Source organism: Trachemys scripta, chromosome 3 (assembly GCF_013100865.1).
Source record: "Trachemys scripta elegans isolate TJP31775 chromosome 3, CAS_Tse_1.0, whole genome shotgun sequence".
Taxonomy (NCBI): domain Eukaryota; kingdom Metazoa; phylum Chordata; order Testudines; family Emydidae; genus Trachemys; species Trachemys scripta.
The window spans coordinates 75,427,906-75,452,890 of NC_048300.1; positions in this window are offsets into that span (position 1 = coordinate 75,427,906).

The window sequence follows — 24,985 nt, forward strand, 5'->3', positions numbered from 1 at the left end:
ATGGCATTGATTTCTTTTTCCATGGGCAGTTGAATGAATGAAAGTTGTACAAAGGACTCTGCTAATTATAGCTTGTGGCAATCTGACTCAACAAAAAAAAATCACATCAATTTTGCAGCATTTGCAAATGCAAAGTAATGCACACTGGAAAACACAATACCAACTATACATATAAAAATAATGGAGTCTAAATTAGCTGTTACCACTCAAGAAAAACCTTAGAGTCATTGTGAATAGTTCTCTGAAAACATCTACTCAATGTGCAGCAGCAGTGAAAAAAATCAAACAATGCTGGGACTTATTAAGAAAGGGATAGATAGTAAAACAGAAAATATCATTTTGCCTCTATATAAATCCATGGTACTCCCACATCTTGAATACTGCATGCAGATGTGGTTGCCCCATCTCAGAAAAGACATATTGGAATTGTAAAAGGTTCAGAAAAGGGCAACAAAAATGATTAGGGGTATGGAACAGCTGCCCTATGAGGAGAGATTAATAAAAGTGGGACTTTTCAGCTTGGAAAAGAGATGACTAAAGGGGAGGATATGACAGAGCAGGGGTTGGCAATCTCTGGCACGCAGCTCGCCAGGGTATGCACCCTGGCGGGCCGGGCCAGTTTGTTTACCTGCCGCGTTGGCAGGTTTGGCTGATCGCGGCTCCCACAGGCCATGGTTCGTCGCTCCAGGCCAATGGGGGCTGTGGGAAGCGGCGCGGACCAAGGGATGTGCTGGCTGCAGCTTCCCGCCGCCCCCATTGGCCTGGAGAGGCGGACTGCGGCCAGTGGGAGCCGCGATCGACCAAACCTGCCGACACGGCAGGTAAACAAACTGGCCCGGCCCGCCAGGGTGCTTACCCTGGCGAGCTGTGTGCCAGAGGTTGCCGACCCCCATGATGGAGGTCTATAAAATCATGACTGGTGTGGAGAAAATAAATAAGGAAATGTTATTTACTCCTTCTCATAACACAAGAACTAGGGGCCACCAAATGAAATTAATAGGCAGCAGGAACAAACAAAAGGAAGTATTTTTTCCACACAACGCACAGTCAATCTGTGGAACTCCTTGCCAGGCTATTAGCCAGGATGGGCAGGGATGGTGTCCCTAGCCTCTGTTTGCTAGAACCTGGGAACGGGCGACAGGGGCTGGATCACTTGATGATTACCTGTTCTGTTCATTCCCTCTGCAGCACCTGGCATTGGCCACTGTTGGAAGACAGGATATTGGGCTAGATGGACCTTTGGTCTGACCCAGTATGGCTGTTCTTATAATACAGTGCTTACCGTAGTACATAACTCTTTAAACATCACACGTTTGTCATGGATAGGGCTTAGGTTTCACTGGCCGTGCCCCAGCATCCCCACCAAAACAAAATGTAGGTAGATTTGATTCAAACCTGTTAAATTGTGCAAAGAATCTGCAGGAGAGTTCTTCCTCTATTCCCATTGGCCATCTGTATTAATTGTACTTTATTGATAGGGCCATCTCAAAACGTGGCCCCTGCATCCACTACACTTCTCTCAATTCCAGTATGGAACGGTGGAAGTTACAGGCACATTCCTACTGAATTCAGGTGTGGACTGAACTGGATCTATGCTTAAGGTAAGGTAACTCGATGGAAAGAAGTACAAAAATGCTGAACAGCAAGTTTACAATATCAGCACAGAAACTGCCTGTTAGTAAGAGAGACTCACAAATGTCAGGGTTAGCTTTCCAAAAAGTTAATTTTTAAAAGGAAGTGGGACAGGGAGGCTGGACCAAAACTGCCTCTATTGAACTTTTTAGCTGCTTGCCCCTGAGGTTTGGTGTTTGATTTTTCATGCTTGGAAGGCAAGATGATGGACTTTTACATTTCCCTCTGAGAATCCGTAGCCCTGACGTATTTCAGCAGCAGCTGCCCTCATCAGGGAGTGCTGCTTGCTGCTGTGAGGTAATTCCTGTCAGAGCCAGGAGTAAAACCTTGGTGAAGAGTGACATCCCAGCAGCAGCAGCACCCATTTGTGCATTAACAAGGTGGAATGGGGGGACAAATCCCCCTAAGCTGTTACCACTCCACAGCACTAGTTTCTCAGGATTAAAGGAAGGAAGAGCTGGGGAAATGCAGCTCCCCAGACCCCCTTTCCAAGATCCATCTCACTGGAATTTAAAGGGAACATGATCAGGCTGATTTTCCTCTCACACTAGCAGTTTTGTGTCCAGTGCTTAAGACAGACAGGAGTCAGAAGAGCTGCCACAAATCTACAAGCCAACGTTTCACTACAGTGTGACCTGTAAATGTTCAGGGAAGGACAGTTTCTTCTTAGTATCACTTTCGTAGACATCAGAATATTTAAATGTTATGAATTTTCCGGAGAGTGGGTGTGGGGAGCAGGAGAATGGTGATAATTCACTAAATGGTTACGATAAATGTCCTGTTTAAAGGAGAGCCTTGTTTCAGTGGTAATCACTATGCAATTTTAACTGCCACAACTCCATGAACCTGAACAGAGCCATGCTGGGTTATATCAATGAGGGATCTAGCCCCAGGTCTGTAAATATGGGAGGTAAATTCCCAAATAAGAGACGATCCCTTTATGCATAAGGAAGATGGATGGAATGACATTTCTAAGCCCTTGTCCCTGTTCCATTGTCAAAAAGAGAAAACATTTGCACATGATGTAACTTTAATTGTTCATGGCATTCAGAGTTGGAACTCCAAGTGCTAATTATGTTAATGAGAAGGAAAAGCTTTCCTGGAAATAAAGTACTTTTTGTTGTTGTTTGTTCATCGCTTTATTTCAGAAGATCATTTCTGATTTCTATTCAGATGCTGCAACCATAATTTACAGCTGTCCTTGAGAAAACTGCTGTAGCAAAGATACTTTTTCTTTTGAATTGTTTTTAAAAGCGATGGATTTTTGTCTTTTCAATCCTTTGATAACTGCACTCACAGAGCTTTTCCCAGGGAAGGAAAAAGTGACTCACCAGCCGCAATATATGTCCACTCTGGGAAAAGATGCTGGAATTTGCCATTGCAACAGATATGATGGAAATGAAGTGCCTGTCCACAGAGACCTCACTATTGGGCTGAACTATCACAGCCCCATTTAAATTCTTAATTGCACACTGAGCAGGAGAAGGTGGAGTAGATCCAGAGGGATCTGCAAAGAAAGTAGATTCTTAGACTGAGCTTGCTGTAGATGAACACTCCTCTGCTCTACAAATTTTGAGTGTAAGAAGCAGGTCTATGATCAAAGCTACCCTCATAGGAAAGTCTCCTTGAAGACTGAAGAGCCAATTCTCCTCTCACTCACATCAGTGGAATAGCCCAATCCAACTCTCATTGAGAATGGGAGTTTGATATACTCCTATGGTCTGCACTGGTGTAGTAACCTCCAAATCATAAATGGATTTCATCCTCAGAGCGTTCCATGAGGTGGGGGCAATTTTATCCCATTTTCCAATTGCAGAATTGGGAAATACGATAGATTAAGTGACTTGCCCAAGGTCACACGGGAAGTCAGTGGCTGGGAAATGAATTGCGATCTCTTTGGCCCAACCCAATCTGTTAGTCACTAGAGTAGCCTTAATATCCAAAGGATCAGCCTGTATATTAGGATTAACTTCAGTGAAGTCTATGGTGTAAAACTGATGGAAGCAGGACAAATCAGACCTTTAGGAATCTTTAGATTAAGGCTTTAAGAAATATACTTAGGAGAGATGTTGTTACCACAGTGCCTCCTGCTTTATCAGTGAACAAATTGAATTCAGATTTTTTGGCCTTTTGTATTAACTATAGCCAATCAAAACAGAAGGTGGAAGTATTATTTTTAATAAGTGATTTGGTTCCTGAGGTTTTGATTAAATTTAAAAGGAAGATCAAATTAACTGGTGATTGAATAAAAGCAAGATGCTGTAACTTGTAACTGTAGTTCATTAAATCTGAATTCTGAAATGAATACATTAATATGAGATGGATGTGGAAAAGTACTGAGAGACACAGATGAGGAACAATGACAGTTTTGCTCTACTTGCTCCTTTTAATTTGAATTGCATCTCTAGAGTGTACTGAATTGTGTTTTCTTTTCTTCTTTTTCTCTTTAGATGTACCAGCTGAAAAATCAGATAACAACCAGATCAGTGAATCAATAGATGGTATTTTCTTCTTGTACCTACTCTGCATTAAGCATAAGAGAAAGCTGCCTTGCAGTGAGCGGAGTTCACCAGAGGTTGTGATAATGAACACACAAATATGAAATACAGAGCACCTAGGAATTCTCAGAGGTTTTGTTCCATTTCACCATTTTTACTGTTGTGTGTGTGCGTGTGTGTGTGTGTTGTGAGCATGTGCAATTAAAAGAACATTTACAATGTTCATGCACAAGGACAATTCATTTCTCAGAATACAGTAATCATGGGTGCACAGGTTAATCTAAAGATAACTCACTGCTTTCTTTTGGTTATATTCTGGTCAACTTAAAACCCTCTACAATGGATGTTAAGGGCCTGATCCCCAGCTGGTATACATCAGTGTAGCTTCACTGAATTCAGCAGAGCTATCCTGATTTATACCATTTGAGGACTAATTGAGGCCCTAAAGTTTTGTGGGTTTTCATCAATGAGCTAAATTGTACTCTCGGTTATACCATTGCAGCTGCACTGACTTCAGTGGGGAGACATCAGCATAAATGAAAGCAGAATTGTCCAAATTCTATTCTGCTGGCTATATTTTGATTATTCCAGTGTAACTCATAATAGCTCCTTTGATGTTGATGGTACTTCTCTGGATTTACACCAGTGCAAATGACAGCAAAATTAATTCAGTGTGTTCTCATCATTTGCTGTCTGAAGATCATAGTAGCTTATCCTACACTGGACTGTAGTAAGTGACTTCTTGTGCAATGGAATTAATTGCTAAAAGGATGCTGAAGAGAAGTGTGTTCAGAAAGCTTTCCCCACAAATGTACTTTAGAAACATGCGTGAGTGTACATGTGGGGGAAGGGTATTTTTAGCGGGGTAGATATTTTTGTATATAACAATATTTAAGGAATGGCCTCAGAGAAAAGTGAATTCTTCTCTATCAATTGTCTAAATAATGAGCTAGCTAAATAATGATCTTTCCCTTTTGACTGCTATCACAAACACTGAAAAGAAGAGGGCCATTCTATTGCCTTTTGGGCCCTCTACAGAAAATATTTTATTGTATAGGCCTGGACTTATACAATACTGGGACCTAATGACTGCATTGGTGAATTTAATTACAACTATCATTTAGAGTGTTAGACATGAAAAGCTGAGTGTGTATATATACACACACACACACACTGCCCCTTCCTATGTAAGCTACCTTGTTGATGAATACCTTGTACTCTTTGTACCTGTCTCTCCTGCGTTTGGAGTTGCAGCAATTATATCTCCAAGAACTGCAGTGCTGATATGGCTTCAGGAACGGCAGTGATAAGGGTGGTATTCCTCCTCTGGAAAAGGCTGTATGGGCAGATTACTGCAAATCTGAACATATAGTGGAGCTGACAGAAATGTAAGATAGATAAGATGGCTGAGGAGTGGTTGGTCATTCAAAGGACACTCTGCTGTTGGTTTCCCTCACGTTACTTAGAATGCTAGTGTTATACTATTGGCTAGTAGTGTGGCATAGCAGCGGCTAGTCTCATTTCCCTTCTCTGGAAGTGGTTTAGAAAAGAGTTTTCTCCCTTCCAGTTTTTAACCAGTGCATGAGTCTGCTCCATGACTGATAGAGATTCACAGATGTAGTGGTGCTGGTGTAGAGAGCAGGATTTGTGGAACTTGTAGAAGACATACAAATTCACTATGGAGCCCAGTTTCATGGGGAGTCCCTAGCTGTAATGTTCAATGGGCATTTGGGTTGGCCAGACTGGGAGGAATAGTGGTGGTGGGACTGGATGGAGAAGCTGGGACAGGACCAGCAAATTTGAAGCTATATAGATTACCCATTACCCCAGGCCTGCAATATCAGCTACAGAGCTGTCTGGCGGGAGCATTCCAACCCCTCTTCCCCCACCCACAGTAAAAATTCGTACGTGGCCCAGCCACTCAGCTGGTGTGCCAAGTACAGAATTTGGGTCCAAACACATTTAATAGAAGGATCCAAATTTTAAAAAAATCCTAAAACCTTGTAATCTTAATGGATTTACACTAGTTTGCCTGCAACACAGTACTTGTTTTCTCCATTAAAGAAGAAGAATTCTTCATAAGCCTGAGACGATACCTACTTACTCTGCCCACTGTAGCCTGCTTCTCTGTCAGTGCTTTCCTGCACAATATAATCTCACTATGGAAAATGTGAAAGATACGCAAAACCTGTGGCTAGCCTGAGACATGCAGAAACACTCTGACCTGGATCTAGGAGTAATGCTTAGCTCAAGCAGGTGGCTCCAGATCATTACAACACCATGTTTTGATGCTTCAGTGGCTTTAGTAACAATAAAATCCCATCAGGGTCTATATTAATAGGCACAAAACTGGAACAATCTCATATCCATACACTGGAATCTTGTGACCAACTTGGTCAGCAAAACTTACTAGCTTGAACTGGGCATGTGAGAAGTCAGTTATAGAAAACCGATTCAGAGAAGCAGATGGTCAGATAAAAACAAAAACAGCAGAAATTATAGGGGCTCTGTTTGCTTCACTAAATTACATTCTGTATTTTTAAGAAAAGGTCAGTGATTCAGCAAGAATGCAGCCTTTCCTTTATCCTTTACAAGAGCCTGCCTTAGGCTTACAAAAAACAATAATGGCACCAAGAGCTATTGGGTTCTGATCCTGCCAGACTGTGTGCTGTGCTCTCACTGTCTCTAGTGGGAGTTCTGTGCTTGGAGTCTTGCAGTATTGAGACTGATTATTACTATTTGTGAGCTAAATAGAGAGGGGCTCATTTGGAGGGGACGAGAGAAGAGTAAGACAAATTGGGTTGTGGTGAAGGAGCAAAACAAAGCATAAAAGGCAAGGTTAACAACTGAGTTAATAAGTAGAACTTGGAGGAAAAGCCTAATGTTGAAAGACAGACCCCAGGAACATTTAGAAAAGAAAGATTGCAACAAACTTTAGAGAGACATTTGATGAGAGACTGAAAATTCAGTTCCAAATGTTCGGGAGGTTGTTAGGAGGAGTAATATTAAGAGCTAGTATAAGTGTAATGGCATGTAATATAGTTTAAGTAACTAGGGAAGCATTAAATGAGCTGAGAATGTTGATCTGTGGCTGTGGGACTTCAATACCTTTAACAGAGTTTATCACTGAATTTCATTTATTGCTATCAGAGGAAATGCTCACGCTGGAGAACTTGAAATGAATTGAGATAATTGATCATCCAGGGAAGTGTCTAAATGCTTTTAAAGAAAACTTTGGAATAGCAATTTTAAATGAACAAAAAAAATTAATGTTAAAGCCTATTTAGGGAATATTGGAAGTTAAAACGACATTGTCAAGCCTTTAGGCAAGACATGTACACTGCTTGGACTTATGTGGTCCTAAATCCAGTAGAGGGACGTGTTTTTTAAAATCAACCCTTCTAATGCAGCTTCTTTTTCCACCACAAAGTGGCATCTGCACAGCCACACTGGCCAGTACAACAGCACACCTAGGAATAAATTCACTAGTGGTGCAAGTGCCTGCAGGTCATCTGAAACTGAGACTGCATGTGCATTTTAGTTGTGGCTTCTTATTTTTGGGGCTTACAGTAATGCCCACTGTAGTAGGCACAGCAGCAGAGGATCCCTGCCCCAAGGTCTTATAGTCTAATAGATAAGACTGACAAAGGAAATATTGTCACCCTCATTTTAAAGAGGAGGAATGGAAAGATTATGCAATATGACCAGGTCACACAGTAAGTCTCTGGGGGAAACCAGGAATTGAACCCAGATATCCCAAGTCCCATTCCAGTGCTCTCCAAGCCAAGGCCAACCTGTCTGCTGCTTCTCCTGCTTTCCACCCATAATTAACATGTTCCTGCTCACTGGAATCATCTCGTCAAGCACAGAGGTGACCTAAGGATTTTGGATAGTGCTAACGATACGAGTCTGTGGGATGCACCACAAACATGACTGACTCAGTTTACACAAGGAACATGGCAAAGAGAACAGTGGAAGGGCTTTCAGGGTTTCCCACCTCCAGGCTCCTGCTGGAGAAGTGAAGCCCAGCTACATTCTGCTTTCATCCTAGCGATCAGTTTACATTTCCACAAGAAAAGGGACTAGAAATTGATTTAAAAAGCTGAGATTCTCCTTTACATTTTTAATTCCCACAAAACCCAGAGCCACATGCGTCATGGGGCCCAAAGGGCAGCTCTGCTTAAGCTGGCAGAAATGATAATAGAGTTCCTTGGAGATAGAAGCTATGATTCTAAGGTGGACGGAGGAGGTGTCAGTAATTGGTACACGGGTATGTGGGGTGGAGAGACAGTGGGTGAATGGTGGCTGCATAAGCATAGGGTATGTGGGCAGCATGGTGAGTAATGGGTTTGGGCAGGGACTGGAGAAAGAAGGGAAGAACAGAGTGATGGAAGGAAAGTGAGATTGAGGGGACAGTTAGAAAAGAGAAATTGGGGTAGTGAAGAGGAAGGGGAAAAGGAAAGAGAAAGTTGAGACAAGAAAAAAGATTGAAGGGAAGGAGAGACTCCCATGAAATAATGTGGGGAAGAGGTGAGGAAGGGAAACAAGGGAAAAATTAATCTGAATGGAAAAAAATCTGACAAAATTAGAGGATATAAAAGATACTAGCATTCTGGAGAGAAAACAGAACATAGAAATGAAGGGGCAGAAAGAGGAAAGTAAAGGACAAAGGCTGCAGGGTTGATTGCTTTAAACCAAATGGAAAGTCTCAATTTAAATAATCTATTTTAATCAACCTCTGTTATTTTCTAAAGAAAGGTGCATTATTATTGGTTGATATAACCATTAAAACATGCTGATTTACAAATAAATAGAGCACTAGATTAGGTACATCTTTTTGCTACCTAAGATTCAGTTTTGTTTTAATTGTACATTTTAGTATGTTAGAAAATGGTGACTATATTGGTTATTTGCTAGATAATTAACTTTTGCTCAGTACTTATGTCAAGCTGCATTAGGATGGAAACTGTAATTGGACTAAACACACAAACATCATATAAAATTTATTTTTATTAAACAAAACAATCTTAAATGTTTTGAATATATAAACTTCTCTTATCAAAATATGTTTCACGTTACAAGTAAATAAATTTATTAAAGGAATTGAAGCGTCAACTGTAGTCAGTGAATTAAACTGATTATTTCAGGTCAGCCTGGGAAAATGTTCAAATATGCCTATGTGAAAGTGACTGGTGCTTAAGTTCCTACTCACCTAAGTCTCTTGAAAATAAGAGTCTAAGTTACTTAGGCAATCCTTCAAAGTTTTAAAACTCATCCCCCTCTCCTCATTTTTATTGATTTTAAACAGGTTTATTTTTTAAAAGAGAAGACATGATATTTTAAAAAAGGAAGATAAAAATAAAATCCCAGTGAAATTTAAAAAGTTACCAATTTGTATCCGCTCTGGAAACCTGGAAAACAGCCTCAGTTACAGTATTGAAATTTGGTGCCAGAATGAACTCTATGCACATAAGTAGGGATTGAGTTTATATGGCTAATGAGATCTTTAAAGCTATTCACAGAATTCAGCACTAACTCTCCACAAAGTCCCTGAGTGTGTGTAACAGACTCAGACCTGGATCTGATAAATAAAGGGGAGTTCTGACAAATTTTTCAGGTGGTTCAAAAGGCACTTCTTATCAGAAACGTGCCAGCCAGTGCAACCCTAAATTTGGGGAATGGAGGGTGGTTGGAAAGCCATATGAGCTAGAGAAGCTATGAGTCCCTTTGATAGGATTCTCTGTCCAGACCACAGAAGAGGGCTGCAGCTTCCACCTACACCACCTGTTCTTCTGGCTTCCCCAGGACCTGTCTTCTCTTGTTCACCCAGCTACCATCTGACTTTCCAGCTTTTCTTTCCCCAATATTACCCTCCTGCATTTATTTGCCCACTGGACCCTGCTCCTTAAATCCACCCCGGCTACCATTAAAGCACTTAAGAACAGCCATACTGGGTCAGACCAATGATCCATCTTGCCCAGTAGCCTGTCCTCTGACAGCAGACAATGCCAGATGCTTCAGAGAATGAACAGACAAACAGGTGATCAATCCTCTGTTCTTCACTCCCTGTTTCAGGCAGAGGCTACGGAAACCCAAAGCATGAGGCTGCGTCCCTGACTCGCTTGGCTAATAGCCATTGATGGACCTATCCTCCATGAATTTCCCTAGTTTTTTTGAACCCCATTATAGTATTGGCCTTCACTTCATTCCCTGGTAATGAGTTCCACAGGTTGACTGTGCGCTGTGTGAAGAATACTTCCCTTTGTTTTAAACCTGCTGCCTATTAACTTCATTGTGACACCTCTGGTTCTTGTTATATGTGAAGGAATAAATAACACTTCCTTATTCCCTTTCTCCACACCATTCATAATTTTATAGACTGCTATCACATCCCCCTATCTCCCCTGTCATCTCATTGCCAAGCTTAAAAATCCCAGTCTTTTTAATCTGTCCTCATATGGAGCTGTTCTATACCTGTAATCATTTGTTGCCCCTCTCTGTACCTTTTCCAATTCTAATTTTCCAATCTAATTCTAAGTGTCCTTTGGATGTTTCATGGACATGGGAATTTTATAAATTCACTGACAATGAATGCTTCATAAATGAATGTAATTGAAAGACTTCAGCTAATTAAATTGTTAACTGATGTGAACTAATTTTTAATGAGTGTTGAAGCAGGGAATCAGATTCTGCAGCAGAAGCGGTTTAATATGTATCCATTTTAAAACTTTGAAGAAAGAATCTGGCTAATTAACCGAATATTAGAAACAAAATAATTTATTGGCAGTCAAGAAAGAGCTCCTTTGTAGCTGGATGGGGTTTATTGGGTTAATTTGTTCATTTATATATGAGATTTAGTGATATTTGGAATCCTTCTACCTTGGAAAAATCAAACATGTTCTGGCTAAGCCTTAGCCCCTGCGGAGTGCTGAGACTAAGGGAGAGTTGTCCTGTGTTAGGGAAGCATCCAGTTAAACGAGACAGCAATCAGTTAAAAAGCTATTCGGTATTAAGAGCTAAGACTTGTACGCTGGTGTTTCAAAACCACATTCTGCTCTTGGGCCAACTGTTCTTCCCTATTGACATACACACCAACCCCCAAACCATGAGCAGTTGAGACCTCATCATCAGAAAGCAAGCAAAAACTCTGCTACACCTGGTACCTTTAATAGGAGATGGAAAAATTAATGGAGGAAAACAAATAATTCTCTCATCCCTTGTGTCTTCCTCCTTTCTCTTTAGAATGGTGTCTCATTCCATCTAAGGCTTTACTGCTCACAGCATTTCTCCTTTTGCAGGAGCCTGCCTGATAGTGCCAGTGAAGAATAGTAATGAAAAGCAACACTTTGAAATAACACCCTACTGGGAACTAGCTCTGTGGGTTAGGAAGATGGTGATTGTGTGTGTTTGATTCTGTGAACTGGGAATTAGCTTCTTCTTGCCCTTCAAATGCACATGTAAACATCCCTGTTCTCTCTTGTCCTCCCCATCAACACTGTCTCGCTTAAGCAGAGGATTTTTCATTGTTTATAGACAGTATTTTGCATTTCAGTCATGTAATCCGAGGGATTCTCAGTATTCTCTGGAAAAAAAAATTTAGCACTAGTGACCAGCATTTGAGATGGCAAATATGTGCATATGTTGGAGCCATATCCTCTCTCTCCAGGGGTTTGATCCTGCACTCAGTAAAGTCAGCAAAAAAAAGGGCCTATTGACTTCAGTGAGGCAGGATGAAGCACCAGATTCCTTCATGAGGCAAAATAAAGTAACTGACTCTATCTTCCTGGTATATAATTTCAATATCTTACCTCTTCCACACTGCGCATCTTTGTTTTTCCTCACTATTGCATTCACTTGATTATACAGCTCATCCCTAGTTCTACTCTATCATATTATGAACATCCGTTCTTGGCAAATTTTCCAGTCCATTTTGTAACTAATGTTTAAAAAAACAAAACAAAAACAAAACAAAAAAACCCCACACTCCCTGGAGATAAATTGCCCTCGTTAGTTCTTGATAGACTATCTTACACTTCTTCAAGAAGTTAGAAAAGAATGAGGGAAAGAGTGTCTATCCTATACTTAATAGGGTGTTCTTGTTCTTGGTCCCACTATTAAGTCACCTACAGTCTTTTATAGAGCCACACGACCATCCTCCTTTCTATTATTTTGAACCATACATTGCATAGTTATCTTTAAAGAGCCATTATTGTCCCATTTAGATTTTACTTCTATTGCTGTCATCACCTTCATTTCTATTAAACGGTTTTATATTACAAATTGTGCCCTTACCTTTCCACTGTCTGACTGTTTTATTAACAAGGTAGTGAGGTAATATCTTTTATTGGACCAGCTACTGTTGGGGGAGAGAGGCAAGCTTTCGAGCTTACACAGAAGCTCATTCTTCCTTCAGATGGATGCCACACAGGGACTTCCAAGAGCAGAATGTAGCACAACCAAATTCCTTTCTCTCCCTCTTCCTTAAAATTGCAGATGTTCCCTTAATTTAACTCTTATCCAAAGATTCTGACAAGGGATCACTTTCTACCCCAGCCGCTCTTCAAAGATACCACTAATATGGTAGATTTGGCCTTAAATATTGACTTTAGCATAATCTATAATGACTCTCACTGTCCCCAAAGATACTCGTGAAATATTTTAGTAACCTGCAAAGTTCTTAAGTAAAAAGGAAACTGGTTTTTTTATATCCAAACATATTTGCTTTTTATATGTGAGCTTCATTATTTTCTGCCTAAAGAGTATTCCATTTTGCATTTATAACATTTTTCTGACCTGGTAAGCTCAATTTAGCATTCAGTTTTGTTACAGCCAAACTAACTATATTCAAACTATTTAGTGTGAAATTTTCAAATGCATTGCTCAGATCATTTAATATAATTTCTCCATAATGAGTCCCTTATGGGAGAAATGATAATTGTTGCTATTTCTTCACTGTTCAAATCTACAATTCACAACAAAAATTACATGTGGATTTCTTTTTGTAAATGTTACTGCTAATTGTTTTAAAACGTTAACCTTAAATGAAGACTGGAAAGGAACAGGTGAGATGAAAGTCAATCTTGGTTGAGCATTTATTAATTTGAAAAGTTTGATTATTCTAAAAAACAATAATAATAATAATTTACCTCCATAAAATAAAAATAATTGACACCCTGGAAAAATCGTACTCTGACTAAACACAAATAACATATGCACAAGGAATTAGCATTGTGGTTGGACGTGCAACCCTAATTCTGTCATTTCCTGACTTTTGAATGCTTAACCATATAACTTCAATATTATCTTAGTGTTATGTATGGAATTTCTCATTTCTAATTTTATCAGAGATAGGAAATAAAGAAAATTAAAGGAGCTTCACTCTCCAGGTAATAGAAGCTCTGCTGTTATGGAAGAAATGGTAAGAGCTCATGTAAATTCCATGATCTGGAAGCATTTGGCTGGACACCGTCATACACTGTTGATTTGTTCCATACACAGGTGGACCCTTGGAGCTGTGCAGATGTGGAAGACCACTGCCCCCAGGGCCGGCTCCAGGCACCAGCTGAGCAAGCTGGTGCTTGGGGCGGCAGATTGTTCGAGGCAGCATTCTGCCCAATCCTAGGGCGGCACGGCCGCTTTTTTTTTTGTTCTTCTTCCGCTCAGGCCGCCCTGTAGGAGGCGGTGGCACGGAGAACCAGAGCGCCCTGCAGGGCAGTCCTCTTCCTTCCTTCCCCGCTGACCGGAGCGGAGCCCTCGCAGCAGGCGGCAGGAGGTGGCGCAGCGGGAGGGGCCGTATGGCAGCGCCCTGCTGTAGCCCTGGCCGCCCCCTTCTCTCTCTCTCCCGCCTGCTCCCTCCCTCTTCTCCTGCCCCTCCTCCCCCCACAGCCAGTCCCCCTGCACCCGCGCCGCAGGTTTTTTTTTTTTTTGCTTTGCCATTCTGGCCACCCCCTCCTCTTTTTTGGGGGGGGAGGGGGACGGCCAAAAAGCCAGAGCCGGCCCTGACTGCCCCTTTCCAGCTGGGACCTCCAAGGTATATTGGAGTAGGCATCCCTCCTGAGCAATTTACAAAATATGAAGGAGCCCCACTACCACTTACTTTGGGCCTGATTCTGATGTAATCTTCAACATGAGTAAGGGTATCGAAATCAGACACCTTATAAAATGTTCAGCTTTTGAGACGAAGACAGAGAGGAACTCACCTCCTCAATAATGTGTAGTAGAGCAGATTATTATTATTATTATTATATTATAGTAGAGAGAGTTATTACAATATTATATTATATTCAGTGACACCATTTTATCCCATTAAGCGCTATTGTTCAAGATGGCGATTTCACAAGGAATCTCATAATTGTGCCAGCACGTCGCCACTGACCAGCTTTCTGACTGAGATAAAACTTAAGGAGCAGAAGGAAAAGCTTCAGAGCCAGAAGAAAACCAAGAGGTTTTAGGAATGCAAAGAAATGAAGTATATTGATGCTGGTAATCTGAGAGCCCTAAAAATGTGCCCAATTCACAAAGCAATGGTAGAAAAGTTGCTATTTTAGCTCCTGTGAAACTACTCACCAGTGGATGCAATAAGTGAAATTCAGATAACTTTTATTTACATTGCCCTAAAGACTCCATCCAATACCTATTGATTTTACAGCTCTGTAAATCTAGAGATATTGATCCTATCCCCTCTGAGTGTAGTACATTTCATTTTCTACTCAATTAAGAGGGGCAGTTTTGGAACAAAAGGTCTGCCAAAGACAGCTGGTATAACTCTGTAACAAGTTTCAGCATCCTGAGGGCTGCCAGGTGCAGACAGGCTGTTTGCTCCAACCCTCCCCATCCTCTGCCCAACCCACCCAATCGCTTCACCTGAGTTTCATTCACCGCCTGCCCCCTTACTCTATTCTCCCTTGCCACCTATCCTCCTCAGTCCCTTTCAGCTGATCATCTCCTATGTAAAACCCACAACCAAAAAAATCAAAAAAAGTTGAACTAACATGATATTTGCCACATCACACTGTTCACCCTGCTTGTGTCTGTCTGGTCGGTAAGCTCTTCAGGGCAAGGACAAACTACTGCTTTGTGTCTGTACAGTGCCTAGCACAATGGGTCCCCATTCTTGGTTGGCCCTTAGGCAATACTGTAATAAACATGATTGATTAATGATAATAATCTACATAATGGGTAGGGAGCCATAAATGAAGTGAAATTCCATTCTTCTTGGGATGTTTTCTTTTAAATAGATGTCGCCCTTTTGCTGAGACTTGGGCTAGATGTTTTCAGATACTGTATTTAGTTCTTTCTGCTATGTCCACTGTGACAAAAATTTTCAAGAGTCATCCCCCGTCCCATAGTCACTAACCAACCTCTTAAAACCCGTGTACTATAATTTGGGATGGGAATCCTTATTGTGCACCCAAGCTGCATCATTACAGTATTAACTGACATTGGAAAATTGTTATTAATCAATTAGATGGAAGAAAGCCTAGGATTCAATCTGCCTATCCAACTCCATACTCTCACGTAACTGAAAATATATTTACCTGAGGTGCAGATTCCATGTAACCCTTTGCAAAATTTGATGACAAGATTGTCAAGAACCATCTGTACTTTATTGTTTGGGGGAAATTTATACCCAGGGCCATTCACAGTGGACTACAGGAAAGGCCAAAAGGGCTTGAAAGAGGGAGGGAAAATAGAGAGCTTTAGCATGTTTGGTTATATCAAGATACTAATTTAAACAAATCTTGTTCTACATTATTAAAATGTAGGCCTTAATTCTGCAGTCCTTACTCTGCCAAAACTTCCATTGATGCCAACAGAGATTCCTTCAGTGTCAGAGGAAGAATAGATATTTGGCTTCAAGAATTTCTGATCATAAAGGGAGTTTAAAGATTATAGGGCAGGTCCAGAGTTTGGAACCCAGCTAGAGCTTCCAAATCATAATACATAGATTTAGTAAGGGCTATAAAGGATCTTGGCAGAGCTAAGGTCTAAAGCAAGACAGCTAAATGTATTCTTTACCTTTACTTTCAGATTACTTGCTCCCTGTGCCCTGCTTAGAAGTTTGGAAATTACCACTTCTATGCAAAGAAACAGAATGATACTAGGGAGAGAGAAAATGGCACTCATATGAAGCTACAATAGCCTAATAAAGGCTCTTTAACTTGTTAGGAGTAATGCGGCAATACAGTTTACCAAGGAATGGTATTACACAAGCAAGTACCATACTGTTCCCTTTCTATTCATGTACATTATAATGTGCTCATATGAATTGTGATACTGGTAGCTGCTTTTTGGTACAGGATATAAAGAGTCTATTGGGAGCGCCAAACACCAAAGCAAACTTTCTTTGTCTGAAAATTGCAGATGCTGTAAATTGTATAAAAACCCTGCAGCATACAGGTCAATAACTTATTGACATCAGAGCCTAGATTTAAGAGAAACATTTAATGGTCTCTGGGAATGGTTGAATGCGGAGCACAAAAACAAGCAAGTTCTGGTCTCTTATTAGGCTGGCAACAAACCAGGTTTTATCCTGAACTACCACAAAGAGAAGGGTTGATCTTAAAAACAATAGTTCGAATGCCAATTTTGTAGACCTCTTCTCTGTAGTGGCTACAGTGATTAGAGATATTTATCATCGTAGGACCTGGTATCAATACCCATAGTTAAGGTTGCCTGACACTTTTCATTTTAAGACCTTGTGTTTTGATGCTTATAGCTTTGCCAAACTTTAAACATTCTTGATGAAATTTTCCATGCCAAGGATCTGATCAGGCTGAATCATTTATGATAATTCCCATTACATGCTAGGCACTTTCTATAAACTAGAAAGAGACAGCAAAATGATCTTGGGGTTCATTAAACAGCCCAGTGAATGAGAGAGGAATAAAACTTATTGAAAAACTAGGGAGTATCCATGAACTGCTGTACTCACCTACCCTTTGTTCTCAACCCCGCTGCTGCCAGGGCATATCTCAAAAATCCTGTATTCATAATACTGTCCCTTATGAGGGGGCCTCTCTCAATTATAATATTTCACAAACATCTCTCTACCGACAGTACATGCTCCAAGGACCTCACAATATAAGGTGTCTTGAATATTTGCGACTAAAGAAGCCTCTATTGAAATGAATCCAGTTATACTACACTAGAATGAAGGCTAGGATAAAATGGATTTTGAAGGAGAGCAATCTTACTGAATGGAAATAGAGGATAAACTACCCTTCCAGGGATACATTGACAGGGTCAAAATTTTCCATGAAACTATGCTGCCACTGTACTGAAATGCTTCATTCATCCAATCAGTCACAAGCCTGTCAATCCGGCAACTTTCAGGAGCACTACAATTACTTTAGGAAAAGATATTTTACAACACTTACGTTGTTTACAATAGCTGTAGCCTTAGCTAGTATCCATAATTAAATCTTATGCTGACAATACAATTCAGTTAATTTGGAGTTTTGTTTACCCCAAGATTAGGGCAAAGAGTAGAGGCGGAGCAGGAGGCTAGAGGAATTCTCCAGTTTGACAACAGTTTTGGTGTAAACACAAAAGTTTACTCCACTTCCTACTGAAGCAATTAACATTGACTTCAAGAGCAACTTCATCTTGTTGCTCTTGAAGTCAGTGTTAATTACTTCATTAGGAAGTGGAGTAAACTTTGGCTTTAGAGGTCTTTTTCATGAAATTTAAGATAAATATTTTAATAGCAGCAAGGAACCAATGAAGAAGTGAATTCCTACACTGCATTTATTCTTAAAGATTCTAGGTGTGGGTTTCACCACAACAAAGCATACTGCGGGGTTGAAGCTGATACAAGGCTGGATTCTCACTTACACTAAGGCATCTTTACATTGTGCTGGCAGAGTAAGCATGTCTAACTTACACTTACTCACATTAAGGCCCCTTTATATTGCTAGGGAATAAAGAGGCTTTAGTACAACTGAGAATTAAGGCCATAATATTTACTCATACTGCCATTCTCCATGTTGATCCAAAGATTCAGTTCACAGGCAGTGAGATGTTACCCTAGATATGCTGGAATCAGCACCATAGAAACAGTACAGTGGTCAGAGTGTGGGAGGGGAAAAGGGGACCATGTTTGCTAGCAGGACTGGCTCCAGGGTTTTTGCCACCCCAAGCGGCGGGGAGAAAAAAGAAAAAGCCGCGATCACAATTGCGATCAGTGGCACTCCGGCAGCAGCTCCACTGCGCCGCTTTGTTCTTCAGCAGGAATTCGACAGCAGGTGTTTCCCTCCAAGAGGGACCCGCCGCCAAATTGCTGCCGAAGAGCCTGACGTGCAGCCCCTTCCCTTTGGCCGCCCCAAGCACCTGCTCGCTGGGCTGGTGCCTGTAGCTGACCCTGTTTGCTAGATTACCTGGATTTGCTATTTAAAAATTTAGAGGCCTGCCACTCCCAAAAAAGACCCAATCCATTTTCCACTGACTTAATGGGCACTGGATTAGGCCCCAGAGAAAGAAAGGATATTTATTTGAAGACACTCTCTTTCCTGTTTTGTAGATATCCTCCGATATCTCTTTGTTTTATTTGTTCTCAGTTAAACAATAGAAAACGAACAGTAAGATAAATAGGTTTTCTTGTATTCTCTTCTCACTCTGAACACAGTCACTGTGCTAAGATTCAGTCAGTTCATAAACAGTAAACAGCTTATGACAAGTATTCTGGAACAAATTCAAATATTAACAGCCTAATGAGAGTAACATGGGCTCTCTGTATTGAGAGTTTTAAACTAACAGATGTTTAAACCATAATTGAAAATCAAATTTTTTAAAATTCATTTATTGTTCAAATAGTATTATACTTTAATATTCTAAATATTAAAAGACAAGTGGATTTGGATAACTAGGTTGAGACACTTAGCTAAAAAATAACCACATGACTATTATCTGAAGTCTTTCTCCTTTTCAGAGACCCACACATAATGGTTTGTCAATATAGTGTAGTAGAGAATTTGTTAGGAAATGTGTAGGGCAGTATGAACTAAGATACATATTACTTTGTAGGGCTTAACGGATGCTAAACTGATCTGAATATCAGTCACACTATACTGCTTCAACTTTTGTTATGGCAGATTTATTAAAACCAGTGATACTGATGTGTACAGAAAACCCTAATTCAGCACTGTGCAGCAGTTAACATCATACATCCTACCTAGGAGCTAAATCCACAGCCCATTAAAATCAATGGAATTATTTCTATTGACTTCAAGTGTTGGAACACCCTCAGCAGTAAACTGAGTACCTAATCCAAAGCACACTGAACACATTAAGCCAAAATCACTCCATTTTAAGGCCAATAAATTCAATCAACTTACTTCATGGATTTACTTGACATGTTAATATTCTCTACAACACCATCACATAATTTGGTTTCGGTTTATAATATAGTGACTAATTACAGTAGTTACAATCTAACTACAGTGTAATTACACAATGCATACAACTTTGATATCTAATTAATATAACCAAAATGTTAATTACATGACTGGATTACTATTGCCCCCTTGGTATTTTTCTTAACACGTATGTTACACACTCTATCTCTCTCTCCATATACATATACACACATACACACAAATTTTTTGTAGTCATGTATTGAAGCTTCCAGTTATATGAACCAGTGGTAATTATAGGTATCCAAATAACATATGCAGTGTAACTGCATTGTAAATAGTTACTGTATTAAAAATGAAACCCATTATGTCTACTCAAAATTCTGTCTACATTTTTTTTGCGATGGTAGTTTAGTACTGGGGAAAGATGCAGGAGAGGGAAGGACGAGGTAACACCACAATACCACATCAAGCTCAATTGCAGGTAAGTTACTATATGATGGTAAAACATGCATTTTAAGGGTCAACACTAGACAAAGCACAAGAGGGGGAAAAACATCTCTTCCCCTTGGGATAGGAGATTCAGGAGGACTATCACTGGAGCAAGTTTTACTTGCTGATGGGCTACAACCCAAGTATGTAATTATAGCTCTGATAAGTTTTATTATGTAGAAGTTTGGTTAATCTGGGTTTTTATTTGTTTGGTTCCCCACCCCCAGGGAAACAAATTTGTTCTCCCAGAACTGGTATTTCCTGCTTCCTTTAACTAGTGAAATTAATAACATCTTCAAACAACAGCAAAATCCCCACCTTCAGCAGACTTTTACCCTGAAAAGGAAGACATGCCAGAGGAGCTACAAAGTCCATAGGGGACTGTAAGAGGGGTGGCACCCACCTCTTGCGAGTGCCCCCTGCACCATGGTTCTCTCAGCAGGTCTTCAGTAGTTCAACCCTCTTGAGGTACTTAGGTGGGATCTGGCTGGATGATTGAAGGCTGTGCCTCTGGGAGAAGCCTTGAAGCTATGGCCCCATACGAGGGATGAGATAAGAATTTGGATTGTATAGCCCGGAAGGGTAGACACTTGTCTTATATGGGGCCTTTCGGTCCCTGATTGGCTGCAGAGGAACGACCACTCTAGACTGCCTGGAGGACTTCTCTCTGCTCTGTTCTGGGGTAGTGTGACACAGGGCTGCAAGGTCTCCAGCAGGGGGCCTCCAGATCTAGTCCACCCTGCCACAGGGACTTCGATATTGCTACCCATTTTACTCAGAAGGTGCACACAGATACTACAGTGATGGGTGGCAGTAGGATAGTTATGTATTAACAGAAGACCCTCTTAGGTTGCTAGTAATAAACCAATATAAATGTAATTACAATTGGGCAGCCATTCCCTCTCCTCTTACTCAAACAGATTAAACAGTCTCTAAATCAGATTGAGTAGTACATTTTAATAAAATTGATATTGCTTCCCAGTGATTGTATGCCTGGAACCATGGGTACTATTCCTTCTTATATGTATATAGTCTCCAATCTGGCCAGTATAACGGATTACTTGCATACTTCGTGATACACACACACACACACACACACACACACAAAATCAGTTAACAGTTAAGATTGTTCAAGTGCATCTCTCATCAAGCAAATCACTAGTTAAGGAAACATTAGCAACTAAACCATTCCCAGTTCTAGCCAGTCTTCTAACATAAACTTACTCAAAGCAAAAATCTTAACCTTAACTCAAACCACATAATTTTTTCATCAGTATTCTGAATTTGACTTTGATAATCTCCTTCAGTCTTCCATATAACTCAGAGAATATGTGAAAAGATGAGAAGAGGTGTAAAATTACACCTCTTCTCATCTTTTCACATATTCTCTAAACAAATCTCAACTTGATTTCTTTTCATGAAAACAGGACTTACAATGTCATTTGCTTTCTACTCTTTCTTTCTATAAGTTAAAATAGTTATTTCTCAAAGTCAATTTTTTCCCTAGAAATTTGAGTACTTCAAGGTTCCAGCTAAGGTTGTGTGTTGAATTTTGAGTAATTAGATGTGTGAATGGGTGTAGGTTTGTACTGGAGTAAGGTACACTGGCGTGTAGGATGGGAACATGGATGTGTAGTGGGTGGTTGTGAAGACAAGTAGCGTGTGGAACAGAATTACTTCTAACTTTACTGAAAAAAAAAATCAATCTTTACATTAGAAGTAAGTATTGTAAGATTGGTGTCGATACACATTAACTTTTATACATAAAAATGGGATTAAATTCCAGTGTCACCAAGGGCAAGTCATGCCCAACTAACCTATGCCTTCTATGACAAGATAACTGGCTCTGTGGATGAGGGAAAAGCAGTGGATGTGTTATTCCTTGACTTTAGCAAGCTTTTGATACCGTCTCCCACAGTATTCTTGCCAGCAAGTTAAAGAAGTATGGGCTGGATGAATGGACTACAAGGTGGATAGAAAGCTGGCTAGATCGTCAGGGTCAATGGGTAGTGATCAATGTCTCCATGTCTAGTTGGCAGCTGGTATCAAGCGGAGTGCCCCAAGGGTTGGTCCTGGGGCCGGTTTTGTTTAATATCTTCATTAATGATCTGGAGGATGGCGTGGACTGCAACCTCAGCAAATTTGCAGATGACACTAAACTGGGAGGAGTGGTAGATACGCTGGAGGGTAGGGATAGCATACAGAGGGACCTAGACAAATTAGAGGATTGGGCCAAAAGAAATCTGATCAGGTTCAACAAAGACAAGTGCAGAGTCCTGCACTTAGGACGGAAGAATCCTATGCACTGCTACAGACTAGGGACTGAATGGCTAGGCAGCAATTCTGCAGAAAAGGACTCAGGGGTTACTGTGGATGAGAAGCTGGGTATGAGTTAACAGTGTGCCCTTGTTGCCAAGAAGGCTAATGCCATTTTAGGCTGTATAAGTAGGGGCATTGCCAACAGATCGAGGGATGTGATCATTCCCCTCTATTCGACATTGATGAGGCCTCATCTGGAGTACGGTGTCCTGTTTTGGGCCCCACACTACAAGGAGGATGTGGAAAAATTGGAAAGAGTCCAGCAGAGGGAAACAAAAATTATTAGGGGGCTGGAGCACATGACTTATGAGGAGAGGCTGAGGGAACTGGGATTGTTTAGGAGAGAAGAATGAGGGGGGATTTGATAGCTGCTTTCAACTACTTGAAAGGGGGTTCCAAAGAGGATGGATTTGGACTGTTCTCAGTGGTACCAGATAACAGAACAGGAGTAATGGTCTCAAGTTGCAGTGGGAGAGATCTAGATTGGATATTAGGAAAAACTTTTTCTCTAAGAGAGTGGTGAAGCACTGGAATGGGTTACCTAGGGAGGTGGTGGAATCTCCTTCCTTAGAGGTTTTTAAGGTCAGGTTTGACAAAGCCCTGGCTGGGATGATTTAGTTGGGGTTGGTCCTGCTTTGAGCAGGGGGTTCGACTAGATGACCTCCTGAGGTCCCTCCCAACCCTGATATTCTATGATTCTATGTTGCCAATATCCTGCTGTTAAATCCACATAGGTGGACCTCTGCGTCTGTGCTGAATCCTATGGACATCAAGTGATGCCTGGGCCAATTGCAGGACTGGGGCTCTGAGTTGCAACTCTCAACACACCTTTAATCTTTGTTTCCATACTGTTTTGGATGCTGTATGTTTGCTTTGTCGCAAGGATCCCACAATATGTTCCAGCGAACGCTGTTCACAAGGTGTCTTGTAACATCTGGGATAAAATTCCACCAACTGCAAGGTGGCGGTGGCCCAGAGGCAGACCCCCTATTACATGGCTTCATCAAGTCTGTTCCCATGTTGGACTCTCAGGCCGCCAAGCCTTCGTGGAAAGAAGAGGTGTTAGCTAATGCGTGTTAAAATCCTAGTACGAACAGGCAGTTGTGGTTTTAACTTGTTAGCTGGTTGTGGTAAACCCTATTCTTCCCCCAAGGTCTACCTCAATCAGCTAACTTGTTAAATACCCTTTTTTCCTGGGGCTTGTCTAGATGAACAATTAGTGCGCAGCAAAGTGGGGTGTAGATCTACGGCTACAGGAAGCGGGAAGCAGTGCGGGCCGAGGGATGTGCTGCCCTTCCCGCAGCCCTCATTGGCCTGGAGCAGCGAATCGCAGCCAGTGGGAGCTGCAATCGGCCGAACCTGCGGACACAGCAGGTAAACAAACCAGCCCGGTCCGCCAGGGGCTTTCCCTGAACAAGCGGCTGACCAGCTTTGAGAACCACTAGTTTACTCTGCTTTGAGACAGGAATACACCGGAGTGCACTAGTGAACATTCAGTGCACTATAGCAGGGTCCAAACGGACAGTTAATGCACAGCAGGCTAGTGCGCTTTAGTACATCCCAGCTTTTGCACCCTAACTATTCATCTAGACATGCTGGTAATGTAGATATGGTGCTAGTTTCTCTGTATTTGGTTTTCCATTCTGGTTGCTTTCTGCTCCTTCCCGCCCCACATCTGCTCATCAGAATTCAAGCTGAACTTTCAAGCCTGTAATGCTGGAGTGAGTTCATAATTAGGCAAGCAAGTTTGCCCATCCCTACTTCACCCTTTCCAAAGGCAAACTACACAGCAGGGATGTCTGTCATCACTCTACTGTTGTATTATTAATGAGTCATTTGTTCAAATAAATGAAGCTTCATTAATTAGAAGTAATGACTTAGGAAGAGATATATAAAATCTCATCTGCACAAGATGTGCTTTATTCAGCTTGAATCCTAACCAATTTCTCCTCCAATTACTGATGGAATGAACATGGTGAAATTTTAGGCCACAACAACATTAGCAGATTTCATTTTTGAGAAGACGACTTCTAGCTGGAGACTGCAATTAAAAGAGTGGATATGTAAATGAGAAACCTATCATTTATACAGAAACTGTGATCCCCTGCTCTCTGAATTCGTTATTTTAGTTAAAATCCTTTCCCCCAAATAAACAACATAATTCAAGATTTTAATGTTTGAACATTGCTTTCCCCACCCCTTAATTGGTAGAATAATAGTAGAGATGAGACTTCTGCCAAATACCTGCATTTCCTTTTCCTAACTCTCCCAATAGGCCCAAATCAACAATTACTTAGAAAATTAAACTGGGAATATTTACAAAATTGATTTGGAATGATGAAGCAACTAGACCATGCATAAGAGGGTATAGACACAATTCAGTCAAGGTGGCCTCTTCCTGCCAAATCTCAGCTGTCAATCAGATAGCTGTTCTTTCTCTAAATAAGTCACTTTCCTAACTTGGATGGATATGTCACCTCCAAAGATCACTGTCTAACACACAAACTAAGGGTATGATATACAAGAAAGAATGAATGTTTAATGAAATAAGTATTTACGTACTATTGTGAAGGCTGACAAGACTTAATAACCACTGCAATACTAAAAGTTTGAACTCAAGATCTCCTCTACGCCCCGCAGGGAGATTCTCCAACACCTGAAAATCTTCAACTACAAGAAAGCACTTCACAT